Source organism: Crocodylus porosus, unplaced genomic scaffold (genome assembly GCF_001723895.1).
Source record: "Crocodylus porosus isolate Cpor-Errol unplaced genomic scaffold, CroPor_comp1, whole genome shotgun sequence".
Taxonomy (NCBI): Eukaryota; Metazoa; Chordata; order Crocodylia; family Crocodylidae; genus Crocodylus; species Crocodylus porosus.
The window spans coordinates 67,105,381-67,132,756 of record NW_017728931.1 but is presented as its reverse complement, the minus strand read 5'-3'; positions in this window follow the sequence as shown (position 1 = coordinate 67,132,756).

The window sequence follows — 27,376 nt, the reverse complement described above, 5'->3', positions numbered from 1 at the left end:
TGGAAGGGGAATGGACAGTCACATTAAGTGATTAACACTTGAATAGGCCACTGAGTACCTTGGCTCAAGCCAAGACAATCCCCACAGCCCAGCTCTTCTTTACTTCCCCCACCCAGTGTAGGTGTAGAACCATGGCATCCTGGCTCCTACCCATGCCCCTGTTCTCTAGTCTTCTGGCTGCAAGTCAGAGCTCTGCAGGTCAGAGGTGGTATAAAGCTTTAACGTGCAATGCTCAGAGCATGTTTTAACTTTAATACCGCATAACATTCCACAGAATCCTTCATTATGGCTATTCCCAGCAAATCACTGGCTGATCAGTCTGAAGGTAAGATATCGTGACCCATCAGCTTCATAGGATTTGGTGCCGCATGAAAGAAATGAATAATTTCCACTTATCCACAGGACAGGGGCACTCCTTAGTATCTGAATTCATTCAAGCTGGATTAAAAAGAAAAATGAGATTCAATGGAACTTTTTTCAGTTTTTCCTCTTCAAAACTAAATTGTTATTTAGCGCTCATAATATGCAAGAACACATTCATTTTAAGTTTTTAGACACTCTGGTGAAGACCTTGGGCTGAGGCCACCAATCAGCTAATTGGCAGCCCCAGCCCTAGGACTGCACTAGGATGTCAGATTTGCTCTGGTATGGTCCTAGGGCTGAGTGCAAATCAGCTGTTTGGTGGTCCAGTCCCAGGACCATGCTAGAATGCCAAACTCTCTTCAGTGTGGTCCCAGAGCTGACAGTCACAGGCTTGGGACTGCATCCAAATGAGTTCAACACTCTGACATGATTCTGGATATAAGATGCTAATCAGCTGATTGGCCATCTCAGCCTCTGGGGCTTTCCCCACTGGTGATTTCCTGGGAAACATCCCTGTAAGACAGGAAAGCCAGGCAGGCACTCCTTGGACTTAAGGAGCCTGATCCTGCATGGGAATTCCTAAGGCATGCTGGACTGGGTACCTCAAGCCCTGGAAGAAAACCCTGCTTATTCTCCCACAAGATCAGTGGACAGGACAATGGGCAACATGTGTCTGCCCAATGAAGCAGGTCAGCTATGTTGGGACACATCCTGCTATAGCTGACCTGCTTCATGGCAGCATCTATGTCCAGCTTTAAATTCAATTTATTGGGGTGGGGGAAGAAAATTACAAGTATGTGATAATGTCTCTCTTACAAACTCCTAGATTTAATTGTAATGCTATGTGCATATGGCGTTTTCAGCTAAGGAGAGTAAATATCAACTCCAAAAGATTTAAAAGTTGTGCAGCTTCTTCCCTAAAATAAAAGGAGATGAATTGTAAACATTATTTTTTAATGATCTAATTACTGTATTTGAACTATACACTCTCTTTGACCTGCTCCCCAATTTGTTTGCTTTATGGATTTTGTTTGTTTTTTTCCACAAAACTTTTATGGCTTACATTTAAAGGAATCATCTTGCCAACAAAGAAAAAAAAAGGGTTAGGAAGGGATACAATATAAAAATTGAGATACAAAGAAATAGAAAATTGGGTCAGCATCCTTAAACAACATTTTTACATTAATTTTTTTTGTTTTTTAAAGAAAAGCATTTCAGCAAACTGAAAAGCCCTGAAATTATGCTCTTTTCTATGCATATATATTTTCTAGAAATTGAAGGTTCATACTTACCTGTTTCTGCTTACAATTCTACTTATTCTTAGTCTTCCTTCTCTATTAGAGAAATCATAGAATCAAAGGACCAGAAGGGATCTTCCAGATCATGAAGTTCGGTCCCCTGCCATGGCCAGGAAGTAATTGGGTTCAGGCGAGCTCACCAAGGAGCTTGTCTAGTCTCTTCTCGAACACCTCCGAGGATGGTGACTGCACCACCTCTTCAGGGAGTGTGTTCCAGATTCTGGTGACCGTTACAGAGAAAAGGTTCTTTCTTATGTCCAGCCTGAATTTACTCTCAATTGGCCCATTGGTCCTTGTCCTCCTTTGAGGTGCCTTCCTGAAGCGTTGTTCCCCTAGACCAGGGATGTCCAACCTTTTTGAATGTGAGGCTCGATCATGAATTTTTTATCACCCAGTGGGCCGGCAAGCCACATTTAAAGACCTCACAGGAAGCGGTATCACATCACCCCCCAAAAACAAAAGTACAGTGTTTACTTTTGTTTCCCGTTGCAGCACCTTGGGTGTCAGAAAACAGCTTGGAGGGCCTCATGGTGGCCCACAGGCCATATGTTGGACAAGCCTGCCCTAGATCTTGATGCTCACCCCTTATGTACTTGTAGGAGGCTATCAAACCAACTCTCAGCCTTCTCTCACTCAGGCTGAACAGGCCCCGTTTCCAGAGTCTCTCCTCCTAGGGTCTATCATCCATGCCCCTAATCACAGGGGTGGCCCTTCTTTGTGCCCTCTCAAGCTTATCCACATCCTTCTTGAAGTGTGGTGGCCAGAACTGGACACTACTCCAGCTGTGACCTCACCAATGCCAAATAGAAAGGGATCCTGGATCTATTGGCCACACACTGGCTGATGCAAGCCAGATTTCTATTTGCCCTTCTGGTAACCTCATCGCACTGTTGGCCCACATTCATCTTCTGGTCAGTCGTGACCCCCAGGTCTCATTCAGACGCTGTGCCAGGCAGTGAACCACCATCCATTATGTAGTTATAAATTCATCTATTTAGTAGTGAAAGGCCAATACCACCAACTCACAAGAGGCCATACCACTTAGGTCACCTTATCTTTTTCCCCAAGTGACATTGTAGTCTGTGGGATACACTGGGAATTTATTCTCCTAAAGATTTACAAATCCTGATTTGTTTTCTTCACAAAGTGCATCAAACACTCCTCAGAAGGTTCACAGAGAATATACTCCCCATGCACCAATATAATAGAACAATGAAATAGTTTTAAGTGTTACCTCTTGAAATAATCAACCAGAAAAGAATACATTTACCAAGCAGTGAAGGAACCCTTCACAGATTTCTTCTCTACTTGAGTTTCATTCATTTGGAGTTATTAGCTGTACACTGTCATAAGGCAGAAGTGCTGAATGGAATTTATGAAGTATTAGTACAGTTGATTACCACAGCCACTTTAAAAGTCAGTCAGTCTCTTTCTTCATGCATAGGAGAGAGAATTATTAGCAGTAATGTAACTAAAATAAGCGAGGTAGGAGAGTCTAGCGTTTAGCTGCATTAACGGCAGAATCAAGACCAACCGCTTAAAAAAACTGAAGAAAACTGGTATTTCATAATGCCTAACAGAAAACATAATTCATGACTTTTCTTTTTTTTAAGTATTTTTATATTGTGTTGGCTTTTGTATCATTTTATGAATACGAATTAAATGCTGTGAGCTTCAGGCTTCCTGCAGTCACTTCAAGCCCCATGGAGGGAAAAGACATTTCAATTCATCACTACTGAAATTATTCTACAGAGCCACCTAAAAAGAATTAAAATAGAAAATATTTCAAATGCATCCAAGCATTTATTTCCTGGAAAAAGGATGGAGGGCCCTTCTGTTAGTTTGGGATTTTAAATAGGTGTATAAGTAATTATATATGCCTTAGATATAATGACTAGGATCATGCAAGCATAAAAGCAGGCATGTACTGTCTTGGCTGTTTTTCCCGAAGCTGACAAATAGCAAATAGTTTTACTTAATATACTGGGACATCACTCTCTATTAGCTGACAATGCATACACATTGGGTTCCACTTCTGAGAGACAGTATCGCATCAGAGAATAGCAGACTACTTTATTATTGAGAGCAGAGAGATTCTGGCCACCGGTTATTTTCTGAAGTCTTAGTATTAGAGGATGCAGTGGTTCTTATTGGTGCCCTTCCAAATGGGGAGGAGGAGGACAAGATAAAGCAGAGTTTAATCTGTCTGACAAATTAGGAAAATATTGCAAATTGTAATTCTGACTATACAATATTTTAGAAATACATTAAATAATCCTTTACCTCAAAATTGAACAGACTGCTTTTTAAATTAAAAAGGTACAAGATCTTTTACAAGAAAAGTGCATCTAAATGCTTGTGCACATTACAGTTAAATTCTTTGCAATTACCAATATATAATTTTATTAGCTTGTTCCCCAACACATCCTTCCCATCACTGTTGACAAGTGCTAAAAAGCATCAGAAATCTGAGTCTAAAGGATCTCCACTTACTAGTGATTCATATGCACATCATGAACAAGTCTAAATAGTTTCCTACATGAACTTTCCTTAGCACTTAGTCAAAGACAGAAGCTGGAGTAATTCACAGTATTCATACTTTTATAAAACATTTCAAAATAAGTTACTTGTTTCACCCCTTTTTCCCCACAGTTACATAACCAGAGTAACTCCCTATATCTAAATCACTTAAAATTAAAAAAAATGTGGTCATTAGAGGCTAAGTGCCACCAATACATGACAGGTTTCAGACACCCTATATACATTGCCTAATATGTTCTATGCACAACAGGATTCAGCATCACCTACCACCACCCTGGACACTGAATGGTCTGGAAGATGCACTTGAGGTGCAATATATCTGGCTGTAATTCAAGCCTTGCGGGGCCCTGCAGCACAGATTTCATGGAGCAGAGGGAAAAAGCAGGCAGCAGGTAACATACTGGTTTCTGCGAGGATTGATTCCCTCTGTGCAGCAACTAGTTCTTGGAGCCCCTGCAGCAGGCATGTTCCTAGCAGCAGCAGGTGATCCAAGGCAGGGAACATGGATTTCTCAGAGATTAATTCCCCTTCCATCACAAAGGCAGAGAGTGAACAGCTACAATTTTTCCTCCGGTGTCTCTATTCCTGATTTTCTGGTACCGGAAACAAGCACAGTGCTGGGGTGTGCAATGTTTCAGTATTCTGGAGCCAGGAAAGTTGGACTGTGCACTGTAGTGAAAAATAGGAGGGGGGACTGCTTGGAGCCTAAAATTTGGACCTCTGGAAGTCAGTGCTTTGAGAGAACGGGTAGCTTTCAAGCTAAGGAGTGTTGGCAGAGAAGACTCAGGTTTCAGGGGATGATAAAGAAGTCACAGAGGAATAGATACAAAGGGGGGATTTTGATGTGGTGAGAGGAGGCTTTCCAAAGGCTTACTTCCAAGGGGCCACTTGTCATGGCACTAGCTTCCCAAACCAGGTGCAGGAAGCAGCAGCACAGGCTCCTCAGGACTGCTATTCTGATGGCCCCTTGAAATCAGTGTCTGGGACTGGTTGCTGGCTCTAGTTACACTGCTGAATACATGCTCTTCTTTACAAACCTGCCTTTTCCCATAAAGCACCCAAGCTTTTCCATTCTGAAAGACGGTGGGAGAGAGTGACCTCCCCACTTTTCCCTTTCCCACACATTCTCATAGTAAAGTAGCACTCAACTTTCTCCCACCCGCAAAACACAGTGTCACTTTAGTTTTTCACTTCAAGGGACTCGAAGCAGGAGCAAAGGAGAGCCACCTTGCTACGTGAAGCTCCAGCATGAGCTGCCCTCCCAGCAGCAGAGAAGTAGTTAGCTGTCAACACAGCATCTGATGAAATGAGCTCCAGCTCATGAAAGTTTATGCTATGAATCTCTGATTTAGTCAGTCTGAAGTGCTTATCTACCCTGCCTTCCCCAATCCCATCTCAAAATGGAATACACTACTCACGTGATCAATCAGTTTGTTCAATTTATTCTTATGTTTTGTTTGCAGCATTTTCTCATTAGACTTGATTTTTCAAAGCACACAAAGCTATGTATGGGTTTCAAGTATGTATGAAGTAGGGATTTCATTTTAAACTTTTCTTAGTCATTTCCCGATTATGGTTATTTTAAAAGTATTTATTGCTGCACTTTTTGTTGTAACTGATTCTACTCTCAGTGCTTTGCAAAGATAAGCTACAGCACAAATGTCCAAAATCTGAGCACTATGTATTATGAATATTCATAAGGATGTTAAAATTTCATTTCCTATTAATATTACTAATTACCCCTGATTTTAGGTAAAAGGGCACCTGTTGCTTAGCAGCTAAATTTGAAGGTAGAATTAGGGACAGTATGGAACATCACCGTTGTATGTGACAGTCCATACATGTACAAAAAGCCTGCTGATTTATGTACAAGTGGCACGTAACTTTATTTCAATCACATTTAGTTTATTCACTCAGTTTCATTCTGAAGGAACGGATTCATTCTGATCATTTCGTTTGTGGCTGAGAAAATTGAACTCTAACAGATTGCAGTCCCAGAAGAAATTGCCTGGCGTTAGAGCTGCAAGTAATTGTTAAACTCCCACATGCCTCAGGGGACAAAGTATGTCCTTGATTAGAAAAACAAGCAGAAAAAGGAGGTAGCGTGCTTATAGTTAATGGGTATGATGGCTTTCTCTGTTAAATGGTTTAGCTCAACAAGGCATTCTCCCCCCTTTTTTGTTTTGTTTTTTTTACTAACTAGCATATTAATTTTTATTCCAAAGAAATATTATAAATCATTACTTGGTGCTACAAATCTTCTTGCAACAGAAAGGTATATAGTTTTAATTCAAAACGAACTTCTGTTAAAACAAACAGATCTGAGAAACGTCTATTTATTCCTCAAAGCTTACTAAATTACATACTTCTGACAGCTCAATAGCAAATTAAACAGGATAGTTTAATGCTGAGAGATCCTATAGCTAGAAATGCAATATGCTGCAACAACAAGAATAGTTTGATGGTTTGTAATGCATCAAAGAGATTAATTGTTTTAGCCTGAGTGAAGGAATACACTTTTTCATTTGTGGTTACATCTTGCTTAAGCATTATTTACACATTAACTTGAAGGTAAATGCCAGAAACAGTGGCAAGGGGTGAAATTACATTTGGGAGTCTGGATTTGTACCAAGTCTCTCAATATTTGAATGTTGGATTTTAGCTGGAGTAAGAAGAAGAGCAAATATTCTTCTAGGCTTTTGGCCAGTCAGTGATATTTACAAAAAGGTCTTCAACATTGTACTAGCATCAGCTAGTCTGTACACTACAGTAAGATTTAACTACGGTAATATATATTTATTTAATTTTATCTTCTGAACAGCTATCTAATATATGTTTCTCTCTTCCGTTTTATATAGACACACAGAAAACTAAATACTGAAACAGACATCCAAAGTCTAGTACATTCTTATCAAAAAGGCCTTTTTGCAATTGTCCCTAATGACTTTAACATACCACATTCAATATAATTGATAAATCATTCCTAAACTGTGGGTGGAGAATGGGGGGGAAGGGAGAATTTCTTCCTAAGTTCTTGAATCTTTTTTTCCAATGCAGTAGGCAATTTGTTTTGTCATTTGAAAACATTACACTCAGAAATTAGAACAATTTGGTGAGTTTACAGAGACATACCTTTCACAGAAAGAGTTTTAATGAAAGATGTTTGCATTTTCTTAAGAAATAGCTGCCTGCTTCAATTGTTATGCATAAAAGGCATCCTTCAGTGGGAGAGGAAGTTGCTTAGCAGCCTGAAAAACTGGGTAAAAGAAGAGAGTACAAATGGGTGATTTTTTTGGATGATCAGTATATTTGCAGAAAAAAATATTTAAAGGGAAGTCAAAACTATTTGCAAAGTTGACCCATTTCATCCAAAACAAAAATTACAGTAAGTTAACTGTTTCCAAACAGCTCTGAATGTTAAAAGCAAAGTGAATGAAGAACTGGATTTATAGAAAATGCTGGTAATGCTACCATCTTTTTACCCATGGACAGGGTAAACATTATTTTCAGCAAAAACTGGAAACCAGATCTCCCCACTTCCAGGTGATAGCCCTAACCAGTAAGTTAGTTAAAGTCAGTCAGCCCCAGACACGTTATTTAAGTATTCAACACAAAATGTAATAGTGTTAACAGGAAGACAGACTGAGGAAGATCTACATCAGAACATAACATAGCCTTGAGTATGAAGTATTACACTGAAGGAGTAGGTGCATGTTCAAATCATCCAACACAAAAAACGGGATTGAGCCTGGATCTCCCTTCATCCTGGATGAGTCTTATAACACTGAACTAGTTGAGGGAAGGAAGCATCATGTCTTTCCTCCTCCAATTTTGTGAAATTAGCATTTTATAATAAAAATAAATGAAGCAACATTCCTGAAAATGAAACATTGTATAATAAAAATAAATGAAGCAATGTTCCTGAAAATCAAACATTCTGTTTGGCTAAAACTAATAGTTTTCTATGGCCTGAAATTTTCTGTAGTGGTTTAAGCACAGCAAGAAAAACTGAAAAAAAAAATAAACAGGAAGGTTGACACAAACCAAAACTTTTTCGACTTCTCAGCTAGACTACCACACTAAAAGCAATTATTCACACTCAGTACTCTTCTTCGCTAATTACTTCCATTGATTGCGCGTGAGGTCCTATCATAAAGCATGTGGCCTTATAGCATTCAAAAATAAAAGATCTATCTAAAGCCTTTTTTTTTTTTAAACAACAGAAAATGAAAGTCTATCAAGATAACCTATTGGTAGTTTGGCATAACAGAAAGACCCACGCATTTTAATTATGGTTATGAAGCATTTAATACTTTTTTTCCCGCTTCCATCATCACAATTAAGGGCATAGCTAAGTTGGTATCAATAACAGGGAAAGAGACAAACAGTCCAGCATAGTAGCAGGTTAGGGATTAGTTAGAGAAGCTAGATGGTTTCATGTTGAGAGGGCTGGATGGGATGCAATCTAGAGTACTGAAGAAATTGGCTGAGGTAATTTCAGAGCCACTGGCTAATCTCTTTGAGAAGTTAGGGGATCAGGTGAAGTCCCAGATGATTAGAAAACAGCAAATTAAGAAAGGGAAAAAGCAGGATCTGGAGACCAGTCGGCTTAACCTCAGTTTCCTGAAGAGACCATGAAGCAGGTCCTCAAGAAATACACTGCAAGGCATCTAGAGGAAAACAAGGTAAATCAGGAAGAGCCAACATGGATTCACCAAGAGCAAGTGTGGAGAAAAGGCCCACAATCAAACAGATGAAATTCAACAAGGACACCTGCCAAGTCCTGCATTTGGAATGAAATCATTGCATGAACAAATACAGACTGGGATTGACTGGCTAGGCTCCAGTACTACACAGGAAGACCTGGGGGTTACAGAAGACCATAAGCCAAATATGAGCCAGTTGGTTTTTGTTGTAAAAAAGACCAACAGAATACCAGGTTGTATTAGCAAGTGTCAGTTAAAAATCAAGGGAAGTAATTCTTCTACTGAAAGATTGAAAGGTTATTTAGTCTGAAGAAAACTGAGAAGGGATTTGATAATGGTCTTCTAATACAACAAGCACATCATTTCTGGAAATATTGTATTTACTTGATTTCAAGATACAATATTTTCTTTCATTTAATGTTGTAGGAGGATCTTATTCTGGAACAGGGTATAAGGTGGCAAGGGGGAAAGTAACTTCTACATCTCCAGCTTTGGTCCCAACCCAGGCCTCAGCTGATGCCTGTTCCCCCTGCCTTTCTCCCCCTCCCCATCTCCTTCCCCCCATTCCCATCTCCCTCCTATGCTGCTTCTGTCCCGTCATCTCAAACCCCCATCTCTCATTTCACCTTGCTTCCCTGTCTCCACAGTCTCTGCTGTCCCCTCTCCCCTTACCCTCGCTATAGCACTGACAGGCCCCATCCAACAACAGAGTGGCCCTGGCCCAGTCCTGTATGAGCGGTGCCAGGACTGCACTGCTGCTATGGTGCCAAGCTAGGGCTATGCTCCATGTCTTCGGCTGCAGAAGGGACAGAGGGTGCTGGTGCCATCACAAGGTTAAGGAGGGATACAAGGGTAGAGAATGTGGGTAAGGGAAGATGGGGTAGAAGGGCATCTGAGGCTGAAGTGGGCAAGCACAGATGGAGTTATGTGATGGAGGGGGACTAGTCGTAGGGAGCAAGCTGCTTACACCCTCCCCCTACTACCTACCTTGCTACAACTGGCTTTCCTCAGTGAAGTGGTGAGGATGAATTTAAGATGACCCCTCCCTTCCCGAAATTAAATTTTATATATGTACATTTATAATTTACAAATAATTTCTTTGTATATTAGCTAATTATTGGGAGGTCATCTTAAATTTAGGATTATGTCGCATTTGGGTATGTATGGTAATAGTTGTGGAAAATACAAGCCTTTTCTTCCCAGCATTTTTTTTGAGCTGAGTCATTTTTAAGGACATCACTGAAAAGAGCAAAGCAAGGATTTGATTTCACGTTTACGTCGATATTTCTGACTTCTGATCCAAGTCTACTATCCATGCTAAATCATTTCTAAGATGAAAAGAGTTATATAAATAAATCCATAGAAACAAGCTAAAATTACCCGTCATTCTGTATTATTTCACCTTTGCAAGCAGACTCTGGTCAAAATATCTCCAGTCACTAAACAATTTAGATATGCAACAGCAAGATAAAACATTAGAACTACATCCAAACAGCTGCAATAATGGTTTAACCTCTATATCACTTGGTTCCAGTTAAATTGCCGTTATAACCCCAACAAGACCCCTTATTAGAACGGGCTACTCATAAATGCCATTCGCTCTTACGTTATAAGATCATAAGCTAGCATTTGAAAGGTTATAGTCTTGAAAATGATCTTGCTCTGCCATACAAGGCATATTGGGTTTAACACAGCCTCTGGGGCTTCAGTTTAAAATTGTCTTATTTTTGGCATTTTGCTTTTGGCTCCATTCACATTGGGTGTGGATTTTTTTGCTATCCTTAGGAATCTGACAAGTAATTTAACTCTGTAAGGCATTGCTTTTGGAATCTCTGCAAAAAGAAGCAATTTTACCTGCAGATAAAAGCTTATATTAAGGATAGTATTAGAAGTGCAAAAAAAAAAAAAAAATCAGCACAATCTCTTTGCATTGTAGTTTCACCCCATAGTTAATCAATTAGATTTTTCACCATAAATTTCTAATTCTGAATATACCAAATGGTGTGACAACTGGATTTCTGAAATACAAAATTAGGATGTGTGAGAATGGCAATTACACATATGCACACACACAATTTTAATTATACATGTTTAATCATAATTTTAAATTAGAAATAATTCAATGAAAATGTACTTTTAAAATCAAAACTTCAGGGCCCAATCTTGATGTACATTAGGGTACCTATACATGTGCTCTGGGACAAAGGAGTTGTGGGCATTTTAATTAGAGCAGCTCTGAGGAGCCACAGCATCCCATGTATTCAACGTCCTGCATTTGAAAATGGTGGTGGGGGTACTTTAACTAAAGCTTGTTTGACGACTTTAGTTAAAGCACCTCCACTGCCATTTTGAAATGCAGGATGCTGAATACATAAGATGCTGCAGCATGCTGGAGCATTCTGATTAGAGTATGGATAGTATGCATTCAGGAATAGTACACAGAATAAGCCAATATTAACATAATCAATTTCCTATCCACAAATTTTTAAACTGGAATTTTTGCTTAATGTAATTTATCTAATTTTAAAAGCAAAAAATAAGTGAAGAAAGTATTTAACACATTTTCTTTAAGCAGAGAATCATATAGTTCTAGAGGAAGCCTGTCTAGATGTTATAGCCTCTACTCTGTCACAATAATGACCGAATAAAATCAATACATTTCTGTTTTCACTTACATACCTACATTTAGGCTTATATTAAGTAGAGCTAATCTTGGACATTACACTGGCATAGCTAAGAACACCTTGAGCATTTGTAGGAATTTTGTATTAAGTAATGACTTAATGCTTAAGTATTGATGTAATGACTTAAGAACGCGTCCCTTCTAATATGAATTTAAGAACTTATACATTGACTACAGACACATGGAAGAAAATCAATATACATCTACATTGAGAGGCTGTATTGGGTAGATCAGTCCTAGTCCTCACTAAACTCTCTTCACTTTTACCAAAACACATTTCCCATCCACAAATACAAAACATACAAACCTACAAATAAAAATAATAAAACTACAATAGGCCCAACTTACAACCTATATTGTATGTTCATAGCATTGGAAGATGACAATCTGTGTTGCAGAAATTGGTTTCCATAGAGTAAAAACAAGCCTTTAAGGTAACTATTCATTACTATTTTAAACTGAGATCAGAAATATCAGATACTCCAAGGAAATTTTCACAAATTTTTTTCAGACTAATTCTGCAGAATGAAGTAGCAAAAGCAAACGACAGTTAATACCAGGATATACCCAAACATTTTTCCATTTCTACTGAATAATTATTCAAGAACAGAATATGTTAAAGGCTTAGGATCTTCTTAGTCCTAATATTTTCTAGAAAATAAATTACTTGATATGAAGCACTAATATGCCTTATTTTGTGAAAGGGTCACTATTTGTATTTATTCTAAGGCTACTAGGTTACATAATCTTTCTTCGGTGTAATTGCTTACATTTGGACATTTTAACTGGTCCAATCCTATTTCCTTTCAATGAAACAACAGCAATTATAGGGCTGGTTTTTTTCACAAAAACTAAAAAGGAAATTATTTATTCACAAGATGCAACACAAAATTCATTAGCACAGCTGTTGCAGCTCTCAAAGAATTCCAAATGAACATGATGGGTTATAAATTTAAATTAAAAATGATTAGTAATGCAAATCTTAATGACTGCAGAAATAGGACTATGTAAAGTCACAACATTGTATATGGCAATTCTCTCTCTTTTATGATATTGTTTAAATATATTTTAAGGGATGTTGGCAAACATTTACTATGTACAATTAGTAGAAATGAGGAAAAGTCTCTATATATTATTTTCAGTGCCTAGCCCACCTAAGAAGAAAACCAACCTACCAGTGGATACTCTAAACTAATTAGAACTACTGTTTTGACATCATCTCCATAAAGCAGTTCCAAATTCATTTAGCAGTTGAATTGCTGTGTATGTAAATGCTGTTTCTTAGACTTCAGTTTCATGGCCAGTTTTGCTATTTCTTTAAAGGTTTTTTTAATATGCATGTGTGCGTGCACATAAATTGCTTCAGGAATACGCGTTTTATATCATTTTCGAAATGGAGGGTAAAGCATGATGTCAAAAATGGTTAGGTAGCAGACTGAAAGTGCCACACTTCAGAGAAAATATTCAGTTGGAGATTGTAATTAAAAAAAAGAAAATAGTAAATAAATTCAGGATAAAAATGAAGTTCTAGAAATAAGGGGCAGCTTGGAAAGAAGGCTAGAGAAAGACAGAGAGGGGGTGATTAGAGATGAGAAGCAGAAGGGAAGAAAGGAGACCAGACAGAGAAGATACCATATTTTCTTGCATATAACATGTCCTGCAAAGTGCTCTTAGAATAGAGTTTTCCCTCTTGTAGAGGCTTGTATTTCAAGTGTCTTTAATATGGTCTATGGGTAACTTGCAACAAGGTCCTGAGCTAAAAGAGGCAGTGAAATAGGCAGAAGGAGCAGCTAGCAAAACAACAAAATAGCCCTGGGAAATGTTAGTTTGATTGCTGGAACATAAAGACCACTAAAAAGGAGAAGCAATCATTAACATCTGCAATGGGGAACAAGGAGAAATTAAATCAACTGACTCCCTTAGCTGCCTGAATGTTAATAGCACAGCTGTTGCACTGAACAAAAATCAAACCAGGGTGCTTGCAACCCTGGGCATAAATCAGCTTCCCCACTTAATACACAGCCTAATTTTTGTGATGCTGTATGGGAGGGGGGAGCGGGGAACTGTGTTATACTCAAGAAAATATGGTAAACAATAAAGCAAACCTGTGTAAAATTGTAAAGGCTGCTTTTGTTTGATGCTTAACTGAAAGGAAGAAAGAAAAATGGGATAGAAAATGGGGTTTAGTGTTCTGATAAAAAATAGGTGTAGCAAACAAAAATGAAACAAATAACTTCTGTTATAACAGAAGTGTGAAAACAATATATTTTTGAGCTAAACTATATTATCATATACACCGATAATACAATTCTGTGGTATAAAAGATTGTTGGAATCAGTTTGGGATGGGTATATGGAGGTCATAAGTGCTAATAAAAATCTTTACATCATACTGTCAAATCATTCTATATATACTATTCATTTTACCTTGCTTTACGAAGAAAACAGGGACTCCTATCTATCCCCTTGTACAATCAAATACTGAACTGAAAGAAAACCAAAGAAACCAGCAAAAATAAAATTCCAACTCTGCCAAATTTCAGCAGCTTAGTAAGTATTAAGCGCACTTCATTAATAACAAAAAGTATGTTCCTATTTAAGGTATAACTTTGATTTTAGATAAAAGTGTTTAGAAAATGCAAGATCTTTTAAGGATTAGCATCAGCAGTTTGGTCCATTTGGACGCGTATCCACCAAAAGAGCAAGGTTTCATTAGAACAAATTCAATTACTTAATTCAAACAAATCTTAACAGGAACAGTTTTAAGTATATGTACATCATTGTTTCTTCTACTCAGCTAATGGCAAAATAGCCATCCGTGAGCCATCTGCTAATCCTGTGGTGTATAATGTTGGTATAACCAGTTCTATCAGGTAATACAGTAAATTGCATAAACACTAGGTCTTCCACCAAACTATTTCCTACATGTAAGGTAGCAACTGAATGAGAATATGCAACTGTCTCTGTGAACTACAATAACTTTGATCAACTGTCACTTAATTCTTGTTTTTCACCTGACAATATGCCCAACCAGCTGTCTGACATTTCTACTTAAGATCTCAACCAGCCTCATTAAGACAAAGAAGTCTCAAAGTTTACACAAAAAAGTGTGCTATGCCAAATTCCATCTCAAAACTTCATACTGTTGTGTTTTAATGTGTCACAGCTGTATGAAGTATAATGTTTTGTTTCAAGAGGCTGTCCTTAGTCTCAGTTATTAATCATACTCCAATGGCAGAGAACCAGTTAGCTTTTTCGACTCATGATCCTTAAGGAGCCCATTTGTTTCTTCACAAAAATGTTCGTGAATGATTCCACACTTTGACGCATGTCAACTTCAAAAAGAATATTTATGACAGATCTTGCAGCTGTGCTAATTAACATACACACAATGCCAGGTAAAATAGTTTCCAGAAAAATATTAATAATTTAGCATGTTACTTTAAAATACGGCCGGTAATTTATTAATTCTCTCTAATTAGCCCACCATTTTAAATTTCTTCTCTTTTCTTCACCTACTGAATTGGGTACCTCTTATCCTAGACATAGCCATTTTTCTAGCTTCTATATCAGGGGTTTTTTGTTTGTTTTTACAGAAGGCTTCCTATAAACTGATCTATTAATAGCCCATATTCAAATTGAAGTTAACATACTCTATGCCACATGAAAACACTTTCTGTCTGAAAGGCATGAAGAACACAGCCATGCTTGAAAAACCCACATTTCTACTTCTAACATTTTCTGTCTATATAAAGTCTAATCACAATTTGTCCAAGATATAGGGCTTTAATCTACTTGTCTAGTCATCTGGTTAACCTCCATTTTACTGAAACCAAGGAGTTCCCATTTGGATCTTTCACTTTCATGTTAACAAACACCACCACAAAAATAGTTTAAAAGTTTTGGAGATACAGTAGTAGAAGAAAGATATTGGAGGAATCAATCATCATTACCTCTGGAAGCAGGGAGGGGAAACGAAAACACTGTCACAGTTGATCTACACTCCGTTTTATTTCAACTTCACAGTTTCAGAAAGCTATATTTCACATTGGATAAAAGTGCACATGCATTTAAAGATTTGTTCATGGTGTTGGTGACTCACATTCAAGTCACTGCTCTAATGGATTCAGAGGTTTTGGTTTTCATTTTGTTTGTTTCTTGCCATCCTATTTCAGTCAAAAGCAGGAAGGAAAAACACTTCAAGCCAGCTTTCCTGTACCATGGAGGAAATATTCACTTGTGGACAGGACATAGTTGAAACCAAAAATGTCCAGCATTAAAGAAAGTAGGGTTGGCAAGCCAGTTAATTGACCAGTCAAATATTGGCAATTGGCTGGTCAATTGACTGCATATTTTTTGACTGAATATTTGACCAAATTTTACAACCCCCTCCCCCCCTCAAAAAAATACTTTTTTTGTAGCTTTCTTGACAAGAATATAATTTTGCATTGTTTTTTCACATTTCTTAATGGGCAATTTGTGCTTTTCCTGTGTAGTATTTGGATCTACTGGAATTTTTTTTTTTTACAATTTTTGTCCGATATTGACTGATCAACTGACAGAACTTTATTTGACCAGTCAAATACCCAGCCCTAAAACAAAACACTATGTGGTGGCAAAAAATCAATTTAATTGACTCTGTTCCAGTCAGATCTGCTTATCAGCCAGGCACAGGGAGATGAGCAGAAATGAAGTGAAAAGGGAGATATGGGTATAATAGGTAGAGTGAAATCTGATGAACTGTAGATGAGAAACTGGAATGGGTGCTTGGAGGAAGATGCTTACATTGTGCATTTGAGCACAGGTCTCGCAAAAAAAAAGTGCAAGAATGCAAAGTCACGGGGTCATTGGAGTTTGGGAAATGTACAAGTTTTCTCAGTGAAATAAGTATGGGTTTCTCCCTTCCTGCCCTGGAACAAGAGAAGGATTTAGCCCTTCAAAGCAAAAAAAAAAAAAAAAGAAGAGGTACCACAAAGACTAGTATCTGATGGCAGCAGGGTATACAATCTCTACACCAACTTTTAAAAATCCATCTTCTCTTCGCTTCATGGTACCGAAGATCCTAGTGTAAACAACGCCTCCTAATCTGGCATTATTATATGGAGGAAAATGATTGCAGAGATTAATGCGCAGGATTTTTGAGACATTAATCAGAACTCTACCCATTCTTACTCCTACCTAAGATATTCTTCTTCTAAGGAGACCAATCCTCATGACTCTAAATCCATAGGAAAAAGAAATTGCAAAGTGGCATTTCCTCATCCTATAGCTCCCCACAAACCAAGCTCTACCAGAGATTTTGTTTGTTTGTTTTATTTTTCCCCTCCTTCCCTCAACTGGATCAATGAACTTTATGAGATGGGGGGAAATGGCTTATGGAAATGAAACAGCTGCTAGAGACTAAAGAAAACACCTCAATTTCCAATTCTGTAGTTGCTGGCATTTATAGTGTGGTGGGACTATTGATCTGTTTACTTGTTATTTCTGTTGATGTGTTAACTCACCTGAAGCTAAGTGCCAAATTATATGTTACTGCTAATTAACTACATGGTAGGGTAGCTGGTTGTCAGTCAATTACAATACAGAATTTAAGCCTTTCATTTGTCTGTATATTCCAAGCATTATGTAAATGTACTGTAACAGGAGAAATACATAGAACAAACAAATATGCTGAAAAATCTGAATGCCCGCTGATTGAGTTATTGACCAGTCACCCAGCAACGAAGCTTATTGAAGTATATTTGATGCAAGGTACGTAATAAGAAACACCCCCCTGCTAACTGTGGTTCCCTTTCCTACCTTCTAATTTGTCTCTTCATGCTATCCTTCATAAATATTTATCTATAATTTAACAATTCACCACTATATTATTAGCAATGCTTTGCCAAGTCTTCATCATGTTTGAAGATGAAGATCCTGCTTGAAGACTTCGCCATCAAAAATATGTTTCAAATGACAAATGCTTCCTCTAGGCTAATAAACATGACATCAGATGGGAAAATAAGTCAGGCACTACACTCTATTCCCCTCCTTATATATTAATATATTATGGAAGTGTCCTTATAGCTTGACTTCTTTAAACAATTACTTTCCCCATGTAAGATTTTCAAAAGGAAGATTTTGCCCATCTCCAGTATCCTCAAGTGAAAATAACTTATGTGGCAAATAGACTCCAATTGACAACTACAACTATTAACTAAAACAGTTTTAGTAACAGGTTCTCTCCTCTGCCACCGTTCCCAATATTTAGAACAGAGTTGTCTTTTTTGCCCTCTCACTTTCTAACATCAAGACCCATTCTAAAATGTACTAAGCATTATGTAGCTAATATAGAAAACTTATACTAAAAATAATCTCACTGAAATCATTTATAGGTTATTAGATTGTTACATGTTCTGATGAACACAAAGATCATACACTCAAAAGTAAAGCATACTCTTAGGACTTTATTGGATTGGAGCCACAGCTTAGCACCTTTTTAGGATTGAACCTATATTAGATTGGCAATTAATTTATATTGGATCAGAATTATTCTCTCTTAATTCTTTTCCTAATTGGCTTTTTATCAACAACACATTTTGTTAACAAGCTTCTGTTTCTTCTCATAGGCTTATCTCAAATATCTGCTTGGAAGTTCAGAACGTTTACCCTGCATGACTCAAGCTTTTTTTCAGGATTTTTCTAAAGTTGGCACTTTCAAAACAGGTCTTTTAGTTTTGGAAATTAAAATGAGAAATGGTAATTTAAAAAAAATACCAGTGTATGTAACTTAGGAGCTGAAGTGATTTTAAAAGTCATTAGGGTCTTTGGCTCCCAAGACATGTATTTGCTTTGGAAAATATTGACCTCACATGTTTAGTAACAGTTTTGAAGTTTTTAAAATGTTTAGTGGGAGGAGAGGAATCTTATTTACCCACATCTGTTAAACCATACCAAATAATTTGTCCAATGTCCTACAATACAAACTCTCTTGAGAAAGACTTGTCCACAAACACACCAACAGTAGGGTTCAATATTGTGTTGAATTACCTTGAACAGGGTAGTTACTGACGGGGAAGTAACTTGGGTAACTATGCCGGAGGACTGCTGCAAGTGTTAATAAAACAAAAATTGTCCAATATGTACTGAGCTCTTCATCAGGCACCATCCATAATGTGATTAAGACAGAGGTACAATCTGGTACTTAACTTGAAACAAGATTTCAAGGGAAGTGAAACATATATTTCCCTCTTTTTCCAAGGTAGAAATTTTTGCTTTATACTCTGACCAAGAAGCATCTTTGAACACCATAGGTCACATTTCAATTCTCCTTTTGAGGGAAAAGGCAAAGAAATATTAGAGAAAGCCAGTTGCCTGAAGTAACATGCTTCAGGATTTGATGACTTCCCTGGAAGGGAAATCTGAGGCCATGACATCCAGAATAAATAATGTAGATAATTAGAGTTAAAAAAAGACATACAGGGTCTGTAGGTTGACTGAATCTTAAAGTACATTGTTACATTTTAAAAAGAGAGATCAAACATGCATACCATTTAGTTTAAAAAACAAACATATTTCTGAGTAAGATTATTCAGAAAATTAAGAGATAGAAAGAACCAGGAAGTATCTAGGAATATTCAGCTCAAAATCCCAGGTTAAATCTTCTGGTACTCCATAAAACAATGAACGAGTTTTCTCATACAATATTTTAAATATTCACGTATCTGTTCTATAAACACAATCAGACAAGCAACATGAGATGTTATGCTCCAGATCCTCAAAAAGGACTTTGTTACCTAACTCTCACCGAAATCAGTTGATCCTAAGTAATATACTTACAATCAGTCTTACAATCAGGGATTACTTCCTAGTTTGTCAGTCTGTAATCATCCTCTTCCAGCTCTCACCTGTTAAAGGAATCTGAGCAGAAATGAGAATGAAAACCTACAAAGTGTTCATATTCTTCTTAACAAAGAATGAGTCAGAAAGCACAGAACTTGAACATTTCAGGGCAGGGTGGGGGGAAGAGAGTCATGGATGGCCAAATTCAAGCCTGCAAGTAGTCCCAATGACATCAAGGGAATCACGCAAGTGCACATAAGCTGCTCTTTTAAGTAATCTCCTAATTGGATGCTACAGATCAAGGGGATAATGGAGGCAGAAAGTAGAGACAGAGTAGGAAAAGGCAGTATTGTACGGATGTGACCAGGGTGCCCAGGAGGAAGTGGAAATGGCAACTTGCAGTTGCTGCCAAGATCATAAAATACAAGGAGAGCAAATGAACAGATGCTCACAGGGAAAAATAAATGGCATGAAAAACTACAAGAAAAAAGAATTAAAAAGATAAAATGTCAAAGACAATGAGACTGTGAAAATGTCAAACAAAATAATATCATATGCAAACAAAATACAGATAGAAGAGTGATTATTAAAGAATAGCTGAGGCTTAACTTAAAAAAAAGTTTCCAACATTGTTTCTAATAACTGTTCAGAACTAAAATTCAAAGAATTTAAAATTAACTATTTGTTAACAGAGGGTAAGAGAAAGTTTGAACCATTTTAACATACACATATCATATGGCCCACATTACATGCATTATAAAACAGAAATAGAAAAAAAATAACACAGCAGAAAATAAATGTATCACTGTTATTTTTTTCATAAAACACAGACAAGTAAGAAAAGAGTTGAAGACCCCCCAGGAAAACCAATACAACATCTTTTTTTTTTCCCCCTATAAAAAGGATGGAAGGTTCTTGCATTTACTGTACATTAAGGCTAACTCCTGTGTGAGCGGGAAAAGCTCAGATCAAATTTAGAAGTTAAAAGAACCATGAATAATAGACAGCAGATGGTTATAATTTTGTCAAGGTAATTTGACTCCTTTGAAAATATGAATGTTAGCAACCCATTTCACACCAAATTTCACCATTTACCATGATTACAGTAATCACATGTGGAAACTGGGTGCACAAATGTGAGTACATTTTCCTGAAAATGTTAGCCAACCTAAAACTGATTTTTCATTTGTTTGGGGGGTTTTTTTTGTTTGTTTTCAATGTAGGTTAGACCACATTTCCCTTTTCTTAAGGCCCTGCATTGGCATATCTATATTCTGTATAAAATTCAGGTTTCTCCCTTAACCACTTACTGCTCCTTCACCCTTTCATCTTTCGTCTTCTCTTCCTCACTCTCTATGTTATGCTCAAACTTCTCTTTCAAAAACTGTTTTGCCTACCTATTAGTTTGTTCTCTGTTGATACCTATACACACACCTGGAATCACCAAACAAGCAATGCCAGTCCTATTTCCTCCACTATACTTTTAAAATCCATCTTCTCTATGACAGAATTATCGTTAAGACCCTGTAGAACAGTATGGTAAAATTACAGAAATGTGTGCATCTATAGATATATAATGCTTTTAGAAGGTTATATATAATTTTCTAGATAAGCAAGCAAAACTGTTTTCAACTTTTGCCTTTAGATTACCATTAGAATGCTTACTGCATCATGATTATAGTATAAGCGCCACATTTCTATATACAGTATATGGTTAGAAGACAAAAAAATTGTTTTGCACAAACTCTGAAGGGTTTAACACTTCTTTGCATTCTACATCAGAATATAAAAACAGACTCTTTGAAATTTATCACAACTTCTTTTGATTCATCACCAAAAATGACTTCATTTTCCCTGCATATAATTTGCATTGTTTCCCTCCAAATCATTCCCCCACCCACTACTGGGGCACATGTCTTAAAGAGAGCTGTGATTTTCTTCACTGAAAAAGGAATGAGCCTGTAGACACCGTGCATGCCACAGAGCTGCCATGACACCTTCAGCTTTCTGAGCCTGACAAACAGAAAGGGAGAGTCCTGTGTTAACTCTCTCACAGCAATAGGTACTGGCTGAGCTCTGTAGCTTGCTTCTGAAGTAGCAAGTATGCTCCTGGTAGTACCTTGATAAGGTATATGATATGGAAACAGCACTTTATAGAAACTTATATAAAGAACTACTTACAGTAAAGAACTAATTATCTAGCTATTACCCGTGCAAAGGTTTGGGATCTGACCACATTTGACAGAGTCCTTTTAGAAATACAGTGTGCCCAGGATGCACGGCCTCTGAAGAGACAGTTGGGCAGCAGAACTTCCTGGTGTCACACTTCCTGTGCATTCTGGCTAAGTACAGACAGCCAGAAAGCCCAAGCCTAAATTGATTCAATCTTCACAGGTTAAACTAAGCTGCATAGATTGAACCAATAAGCAAGTGAACACACATTTACTTTTGATTCTGGAAATGTAGCCACATGCCTGCAGTGGCCAGGCCAGAAGCCAGGGGATGCTAGAGCATGCTTCCCTGCTCAGGTGGACAGTTTGGCCCAAAGCTAGCCTACCCACAATACAAGGTGGGGGTGGGGGTTGTGAGGGAGGTGCAAAGCACCCTGGGATGCTGGGGGACTGAGTTCACCTAAATCTGGAGGGGATCTGGTGCAGGAGTTCAATAAACTTAATTAACCTAAATCAGTTAAGTCTGATATTACATCCAAGTTCATCTTAAACTGGCTTTGGCCATTATGCAAGTGGTTTATGTGCACAGAACTTCTGTTGGGTTACAGATTTGAACCAGTTTCCAATCACTTTCCCCAGTTTGTGTGTAATTTCTGTCCCTAGCCTAGGTGTTCTTAGGATACCTTAATTTTAGGCCACATATTTGGCCACGACTGAGATAAAGTGTTTTTCTACACTTCCTCTCCCCACTCCCTTCTATATTTGGCCTTCCAAAGAACACAGTGCATGTTTTATTTGGGGGAATGCTCTACATCAGAAAATACAGTTTAGACACAGCATGTTCAAATAACTTTTAATGTACTAAAAAGCTCCAGCGTTTTAGTCTATACGAAGAAATATATTTTCAACTTCTGAAAGAACAAAGAAAGCTGGCACTAATTGCCTATTAACTTTAAAAACAAATCAACAATCTGCTAACGGAATTACACACAAATATTTAATAGGGCAATTTGTGCAAAGCTAGATCACCAACATGCAACGTAACTAAAATAGTATTGATAAAACATATTCAAGACTCCATTTCTTATACAAAGTTTTATCTCTTCCTTGGATGGAACTTGAGAACATTTTTATAGATTGCGTTTATGTTCACATTAGTACGTTATTATGAATGATAAAGATGGAACAAAGTAATTAATTAATTTTAGTAATATATCCTTGCAACAAAATAGTAACAAAAGTAGTTGCAGTGGTAAAAGGACTGGTATGCTTAAGGGCGAGTGGAGTAGATAATTTAGTTCAGCAACAGAAGAGAAAAGTCTTTTAGTCAGCAAGTTATTCACTCCAAGGCTTTATCCATATGGATTTGATGTTCATTGGTTACAATATAGAAGGGGGAAAAAATTCTTATGTTGTAGAAAGTTAAAACTACAATCTAGGTTCGTCCCAAAAGAATCCTTTAATGAGTGTGGAGTTCAACCTTCTGCAAGGCATTTCTCTCTTTTAGTAGTCCAGAGCTGCTTTTGAGTTCTCTCTGCACCTTTCTTAACAAGACCTAGATTAGGGCTTCAGTCTCTAGTCACATCTACTTATTCTGTTCTGTACAATCATGTAAAGCTAAGAACGTAATGAAGTCTCTACTTGCTGAAAAAGAAATAATATTCCTTGACACTGTTTCAGTGGCATGTCTTTCATATCCATACCTGTGCCCTCTCTCTGAATAAGCTGGTAGAATTATAACCACGATGCAATGAAAACTTTAGGCAAAAAATGCGAATGGAAAACAGGTTTTTAAGACAGGGTAGAACAGCTCTAATCAGCCCTTTAGAAATAAGAGATAAATATCCAATTTTTTCCATTTTCAGCTGATATATTAGTGACATAAGTTACCAGGGAGAAAGACATGGCAATTCTTTTTTAAACTACAACTTTGTGCAATGAAATATGATTAGTTGCTGGCTCGTGTGCCCTCTCTGTGGAAACATACTGCATGGATAATGATGACAGCTGCTAAGGAAGAGAAACAGGGTCTGTAGGATTTGTAGACAAATCTAGTACTTTAGCTGGAGCTCATTCTGAGAAGCCAGATGCCTCGACTAAGAAGATTGCATGCATGGCAAATGAGCCAATTTGGATGGTATGCAACTGTTATTACAGTTGTCTGCTAGAGCCTGTAACAGTAGGCCTTGTTCAATGTTAATGTGTTTCTATTCCTCTTGACTGGCAATTTTGAAATCTTGCTTTGTTTCCCTTGCTCCCTTAGATGATTTTTGCAAAAGCAGCTGAGGTGAGCTGACCTGATGTTATTATCACTGACCATTTCATGAGTAATATTAAGTGTTTATTCCTCAGTGAAGGCTTTATATGGTTAATTCATCCCCCACCCCTCCAAGCAGTGGTGGTGGGGAAAGGAGAGCCAGATGTGTGCCTCTTGCCTCTCCTGTGCTTGTCCCTCCCTTTATGTCACTTGTCCCTGCCATGTTGCCCCCTTTACTCTGCCCCCTGTGCCCATCCCCTTGCCTCTTACCCCCGGTGCTTATGACTCCCTCCTGAACAGTTCCCTGTCCCTTGTCCTTTGTGCCTGACCCAAACTCCCCTCCACCACCACTTACCTTTTGCTACTCTACTCCACCCTGCCCCAGAGCTAGAGCAGTCAGCAGTGGTGGCCCCTTCTTGGCCCTCCCTGTAGAGGCAGGTGCTGGCAGCTCTGGGACCAGAGCTGGAGCAGACCTTAAGACTGGATGGGGCAACTGTGGGGAGAAAAGATGGGAGGGCAGGTGGCACAGTCTTCCCCAGACTCCCTCTGAGCTGAACATGAATATCTCCCCTGCACACTGTGCCCACCGCTATGTGGTCTCCCCTATGCTCCCTCAGCCACAAACTGTCTCCCCTGCCACACAAGCCACCCGGCCCAGGGCAGGGAGTAGTTCATCTCCAGCTTTAGTTCTGAGCCTGAGGCTGAAGCTAGAGTTGAACTGGTGCCTGCCTTGGGCTAGTACCAAAATCCAAGATTACAACCATATTGTATAGAGGGATAAAACTTGTCTTGTATTTAAGTAAATGCAGGAAGTCAAGAATCAATGATGAATAGATTAATCAGCTCATTTTGTGCTGCATTTTAAGGAACTGATTAAGATACAGTCAAGATGGGGAATATCCAGATTCTTCTGATCCACAGTATCTGTCTGTCACTGTCTCACCCTCAGGAAAACTTATGCCATTTTGTTTGCAACTTTCACTATTTTTTTGTTTTTCTTTTTGTCTGGTCTTTGATGGATTAATATGAAAATAAAAATAAAATTAAGGTTCATTAATGGTCAATGACCTCTTTGCTTTTTCAAGATAACCTTTTTTCTACTTTTGCATTCCTGTAATCATATTCCATGATAATTGATAAGGTTAAGAGAATCAGGAAATTCACCTACCACTTGAGATAGATTGAGGAAAGAAAAACAAAAAATATCAAGTTAATGGCTGGATGATTTGGGAGGGAAAAAGAAGTGGGGGCACCTAATCAGGGATTAAATACTTTCCGCACCTTTGATACAAACTAATTTAAATATCACCATCTGTGAAGGGTACATGCTTTGCTCCTATAGGATTCCTTTTCAACTCATTTTTCCCCTGCTGGTGCCTTACATTACTGAGATAAACTGCCCCTTCTTGTGAAGTTTCTAGTGATATTTACAGATACTTAAGTTCAAGAGGCAAGAAAGAATACATACCCAGATATGACAAAAATTAGAAGAAGAAGAATAAATTAAATCAAATCAACTAACATTTCAGCTGCTTATCAGGGGAACATTTCTCATGAAAATACATTTAACTGTTTAATAGCTTCCACAGAAGAAAGATGTCTCATTATTAAGAAGTTTAATTGTATGGATAAATTAAAATTAGACTGAAAATATGTATATATATAACATGAGATATCATGGGGAAAAATGCAAAGTGATCTGAACTTGATGAAAATAAGAGGGAAGGAATGGTATGAGGCAAACAAGAAATAAAATAAAGCTACATTCCAAAATCCCCGAAAGATAATTTTTAATCAAGATCTGCTAGTTGCGGGGGCTGAATGCTCTCAACTCTTTCTGCATCTTAGAGGGGTGGTGGAGGGGAAGAAAATGAGAGTGAAAATAAGGGCAGGCATAAATGTACTTATCACATAAGATGCACACCATCTGTCATTTGACCTTTTTGGACCACCACCAAAAAATCAAGTAGAAAACAAGTAAGGATCTCAGTTATTCACAATTCAAAAGAATAGCAACAAGGGTGATGTTGTAGTGGGGATCTGCTATAGACCACCAGGAGGAAGTGGTAGATGAGGCTTTCTTCAAGCAGCTAGTGGAAAATTTCCTGATTACAGGCCCTGATTCTCATGGGGAACTTTAATCACCCTGCCACCTGCTGGGAGAACAATACAGCAGTACACAGGTAATCCAGGAAATTTTTGGAGAATGTTGGGAACAATTTCCTGGTGCAAATGCTGGATCAGCCAACTAGGGGCCATGCTCTTCTTGACCTGCTGCTCACAAACAAGGAAAAATTGGTGGAGAATGTAGTAGTGCATGGCAACTTGGGAAGTAGTGACCACAAGATGATTGAGTTCAGGATCCTGAGGAAAGGAAGGAAAGAAAGCAGCAGAGTACAGACCCTGGACTTCAGAAAAGAAGACTTTGACTTGCTCAGGGAACTCATGGGCAGGATCCTATGGGTAGAGAGGGAGAGAGGTGTTCAGGACAGCTGACTGTACTTTCAAAAAGCCTTACTGAGAGTGCAGTAAGTAACCATCCCAATATGCAGGTAGACTAGCAAGTGTGGCAGAAGACCAGCTTGACTTAGCAGGAAGTTCTTCAATGAGCTAAAAATCACATAAAGGAAGTCTATCAGAAGTGGAAACTTAGATAAACAACTAGGGAGGAGTCTAAGAGTATTGCTTGGGCATGCAGGGATGACATCAGAAAGGCCAAAGCACAATTGGAGTTGCAGCTAGCAAGGGACATGAAGGGTAACAAGAAGGGTTCTTACAAGTATGTCAGTAACAAGAGAAAAATCAAGGAAAGTGTGGGTCCCTTAATGAATGAAAGAAGCAATGTAGTAACAGAGGATACACAAAAGGCTGAAGTGCTCAATGCCTGTTTCACCTCAGTCTCCACAGGTAAGGTCAGCTCCCAGACTGGCACCTGGCAGCACAGTTTGGGGAGAACATAAGCAGCCAACAGTGATGAAAGAACAATTTAGAGACTATTTATAAAAGCTGGACATATGGGCCAGAAGGGATGCACCCAGGGGTGCTGAAGGAGTTGACTGATGTGATTGCTATCAGTTAGAGGTCCCAGATGATTAAAAAGTAGAGGGCAAACAGTGCCCATATTTAAGAAAACAAAAAAAGGAAGATCCAGGGAACTACAAAGCAGCCAGCTTCACCTCAGTCCCTGGAAATATCATGGAACAGATTCTCAAGGAATCCATTTCTAAGCCCTTGGAGAAGAAGTTGATTAGGAAAAGTCAGCACGGATTCAACAAAGGCAAGTCATGCCTAACCAACCTGATTGCCTTCTATAATGAGATGACTGGTGCTGTGGATGCAGGGAAATTAGTAGATACATTACTTTAATTTAGCAAGGCTTTTGATACATTTCCCACAACTTTTTTGCAGACAAGATAAGGAAGTACAGGCTGAATGAATGCACTATAAGATGGATAGAAAACTAGTTGAACCAACAGGCTCAGAAGGTTGTACTCCAAGGCTCAATGTCTAGTTGGCAACTGGTATCATGTGGAGCAC